The sequence below is a fragment of the Rutidosis leptorrhynchoides genome, chromosome 1 (assembly GCF_046630445.1).
Source record: "Rutidosis leptorrhynchoides isolate AG116_Rl617_1_P2 chromosome 1, CSIRO_AGI_Rlap_v1, whole genome shotgun sequence".
Taxonomy (NCBI): domain Eukaryota; kingdom Viridiplantae; phylum Streptophyta; class Magnoliopsida; order Asterales; family Asteraceae; genus Rutidosis; species Rutidosis leptorrhynchoides.
Genome location: NC_092333.1, coordinates 128,847,165 through 128,852,154, shown reverse-complemented (window position 1 = coordinate 128,852,154; position 4,990 = coordinate 128,847,165).

Here is a 4,990-nt window from a genome sequence, read left to right as displayed (position 1 = left end):
TCACCGTGTGCTATCTTCTTGATGAAGAGAAATAGCTTCGTGCTAGTGTTGCTAGACAACACACGCCATAGCCAAAAGCTATGGCACACTTTTGCTATTTCCTACATTTTCTTAACATAAGCATAAAAGCTTGTTATGTGGGAAGTAGGTGAGTGAATAAAAGCTACGAGCTTTGACACTCCCGGGAGATTCAAGTCCACACATTGTCTCATTTTGGAAGTCAAGTCTTCCAAACTTGGAAGTCAAGTCTTCCAAACTTGGAAGTCAAGTCTTCCAAGTTCTTTTGTGTTCCAAGCTTGGGAGTAAAGTCTCCCAAGTCAAGCTCGATCCTTTTTAAGGAAGTTAAAGTCTTCCTAGTGCATCAAATCTTGGAATTGGTGGACTCTTTTATTTAGCCACGTGGGGCCCTAATTCCACGAACCTCCATCAATGCTTTCGCCCTACTATGAGAGAAACCATAGAGTTGTGATAGAAAGTTTGATGAGTGTCGGTCATCCCGAGCCCGAGGTGACCAATAAAGACAGGGGTACCTAGTCCCCTAGCTTTGGCTCACCACCTTAACCCTAAACTTGGAATTGACGATTATGATTTGGAATTGGCGACCATTATTTGGAATTGACGAAAAATAGGTGTTTTGGGGGCATGGAGGTGGAAGAGGGATAGCCATCGCGGGTTGACTAGGTGAGCATATCTTTTTGGAGGCATATTCTTTTCACGATGTATTTCTTGATGAGTGATGATGTGTATGATATTCATGGCCCTTGTTCATTCGGGGTGCATTTTGGATCATTTTGTGTACACCATTGAGTTTGTTTGAGTAGGTTTGTGTTAGATTGTGATTGATTGGGAGATTTGATGTGAATTGATTAGTTTGATGAGTTTATGGCTATCCCGTGAATTCTACATATTTGGTAAAGGTCAAGGATGTCTAAGTTGAGTTTGTGAAGAATTGATACTTTGTGATTGATGTTTGATGACCTTCTCGAAGATGAAGTTGACTTTGGCTGGGGGAATGATTGATTCGGGTAGACTTAGGCTTGAAATGTGATTATGTTAGTGTTTGAGGATTGAAGACATGCAAGTGTGCTAGTGAAGAGATTATTTGGAGCTTGCATTAAGCTTGTGTTAGAAGAAGAAGATGATCTTTATGCTTGGTCCTAACCAAGTGCAAGTTTTTGGAGAACACTCTAGCCATCAAGTGCATATTCATGGAAGGTATCAATTTGTGCCCAAACTTTTTGCGCTTTAGCATTGATCACTTATTTTTTTTCTATCTCCAAAGCTTGTTTTGTCGATTTGTTTGTGATATTGCTCTATAACATCATATATATCTATCGCAATATCGTGTAAAATGCTCTAGAATCGAGGATAATGAAGGCGTTTCTACAAGTGATAATCCAAGATGCGCAAATTTGTATCGGAAGAGTGATTTACAAAGAGTTTTGATGATTTATGACATTAGTTGATCCCGATACGACTTAAGGTCTATTTAGTGCTCTAAAATGGTAAAACGAAGCTTCCAAGGTGTTAGGCTTCGTCCAAATAAAAGAGGATTGAAAAGAAAGCGAAACAGTGGATTTCAGCATATCTGGACGCCGTCCGGGGTTATAGGACGCCGTCCAGCCTCTTGAAACAGGACGCCGTCCTGGATTTGAAGACGCCGTCTAGCTCTTAAGGACGGGACACCGTCCAGCCTTTTTGGACGCCGTCCCGTAGTAGGTTTCAGCCGACTTTTGTGCTTTTTACCTACTTTCTCCACTTTAAAACTACTGTTTTGAGGGACTGTTTCATAACTTACGAACCAGAGAGTACAGAGACGATTTTTAGGAGCAAAATTAGAGAACTCCAAGCTCTTGGAAGAGGCTCAACATCAAGACATCAAAGATCAAAACCTTCATCATCCAAGAACTCCTTGTTCTTGTAGGTTATTCCTTGTTCTAAAATAATGATTTCAGTTGTTAATCTGATTGTTATGTTGTCTATTACCATGATTGTTGGCTAGTTTCTATAATGTTTGTCTAGATTAATAACCAAGGTATTGGATGTAATCTTATTGATTGAATGTATTATGTGTGATAGATTAAAGCTTGAATTAAGAACCATGCTTATTGCTGTTAAAATCATTTGTATCTAGTTAATTGATATGTTGTTGATAAAGAGAACTCTTGTTGATGTATCATATTGATTTACAATCAACTTGTCTTAGATTGATTGTTTACTAAACTGGACCAAGGGGGTAAACTAGATTAAAATGGTTAAACAAAATAGGAATGAATTGTGTAGAGCGAATGCAAAGACAATTGTTATTCAAGTCTTTGATCTAGCTAATCAACTAGTCACAAACGAAAAGGTCTAAGTAATAGGGAACCCTCACTTAGTAATTCTAGTTTGAGTACTCGCTAAAGAGAACTCTTGGCGGGTCGATTTAGGTGATTAGCATGCTTATAATAGTTATTTGATTACAAATACAAGAACCATAGTGAAAAGGGAACCCTTGATCTTGTGATTGTGTTTGCGTGTTTATTCAAGAGAACTCTTAGTGAACCTATTAGATAACTTACACTCATAATTATTCAATCAGGCCTTAATATCAAAACTTACATCCAATACCGAGGGTAAAATATCTAGATGAACATTTCATCTCTTTGATTTAAATCAAAACTATCTTACTTGCTTTCTTTGCATTTATTTTCATCTTATAAATTTAAAAGACCAAAAATATTATTTTTACATTTAACCTTCTCTGATTTGGCTAAATCGTTAAATGGCCACCAAAACATAAAACTTGTACCTTTAAGTTTCATTTACTTAGTTAATCATAATATAGTTTCTAATTCTAGTTTGGCTAATACAACTGTCCTTGGAACGATACACGGAACTAAACCAGTTACTATACTACTACACGATCGGGTACACTGCCCGTTAGTGTGTAGAAATCATTAATCGGTATTTTTCCATATTATTTTATACGACAATTTATACGACACTTCTCGCACATCAAGTTTTTGGCGGCGCCGCTGCCGGGGACAGTTTTGTGTCAAAATAGAATTATTAACTGATTTGTGATTAAGTAGTTTCTTAATTATTTTAAATTATTAATAGTCTTTGATTTTTAAACTTATAGAATCGGTATGTTTAATAGTTTTTGTTAGTTGTGTGATTGACAGTTTATAGGTCGCATATGCCACATACCCGAAGTTCAGAATCTCCATTACTTACACCGTTTACAGAACCTGATAGAAAGCTTGGTAGGATTTCAAAAGAAGTACTTGAAATTTTTGAATCTTCATCAAAGCAAGAAACCTTTGATTCAGAATCAAGTACGACCAAGCCTCGATATTCAGACTTTGGTAAACCCGTTCAACCCCCAAATTTTGAAATGGAAGGAGAAAGACCGTTGGTACCACGACAATCAATGGCAGCAAAGATGAAAGCAACCCGGACCGGACAAGGTAGTGCTATTACTCCACCTACTGGTGAGGTAACTTTTGAAATAAAAGGACCTATTCTTCAAATGATTAATAACAGGTGTCAATTTGGTGGTGGTCCGAATGAAGATGCAAACGAACATATTCGTCTCTTTCAAGAGATATGTCTTCTTTTTAAACTTAAACTAGAAACTGACCAGGCCATATTATTAAGACTTTTCCCTTGGACACTCCAAGGAGAAGCACGAAGTTGGTTAGATTCATTGGCCGAGGCTACGATAGAAACGTGGGATGGTATGTTGGAAAAATTTCTTAAGAAATATTTTCCAGCATCCAAGTCCGCGAGACTCCAACACGAAATTACCCAATTCTGTCAAAAGCCGATGAAAACCCTGTACGAAGCATGGAATCGATTTTCCAAAATGCTAAGAAGTTGTCCAAACCATGGTTTGGATACCTTTCAAAAGGTCCAAATCTTTTACAAAGGTTGTGATGTAGCAACCCGAATTTCAATTGACCAAGCGGCCGGTGGTTCTCTTATGGACAAAACCGAGCAAGAGGCTTATGAAATAATCGAGAAGCTAGCCGATTATTCTCATGAGTGGCATCAAGAACGCCCAATTACTCGTAATGCTCAGGTCCAAAGCGCCGGCGCCTATGATGACCTTAGTTCCCTAAGTGTTAAAATAGACGGTGTTGCTCGAACCATGGATAAAATCACCAAAGAAATTCATAGTATGAAAGTAGGTTGTGAATACTGTGGTGGTCTTCATTTAGGAAAAGATTGTGATGCCGGTTTAACAATGGCTCAAAAAGAAGAAGTGGCTTTCATAAGCCAAAGAAATAACAATCAATTTCAAGGAAGAGCCCAATTTAACTGGAACTTTAACAACCCCTACAACCCTCAAGGTCAAAATTCCAATTACCAACAAGGGTCAAGTAGTGGGTTCCAACAACAAACTCCGGGTTTTTATCAAAAACCCCAACTGGAAGAAAAAAAGTCAAATTTGGAGAGTATGTTGGAAAAGTTGATTTCATCACAAACTCAGCTTGTCACAAATATAAACCAAACCAACGAGAAAAACGAACACCAGTTTCAAAATCAACAAGCCTCAATTCAGAATTTGGAGAAACAAATGAGTGGTTTAGCTAATTTACTTAGTGAGAGAAAACCAGGTAGTTTACCGGGCGATACAAATAAGAACCCTTGAAATGAGCACGCCAATGTTATCACCACACGGAGTGGTTTAGCATACGATGCTCCAAAAATGCCCGAAAATTCTGATTTTAGTGTTCCGTTAAACCGAAATGATGAACCGGTTAAGGAGCTGGAAAAAGTGGTTGAAAAGGAAGAACGGGAAAAACCCGTAGTGAAACCATATCAACCACCGCTCCCATACCCAAGAAAACAACAACAAGAAAGGCTAGAGGCCGAAAGGTCAAAATTCTTAGATATGTTTAAACAAATTAACATAAATATGCCTTTCATTGATGTAATCTCAGGTATGCCCAAGTATGCTAAGTTCTTAAAAGACTTACTTACTAATCGGAAGAAAATGGAG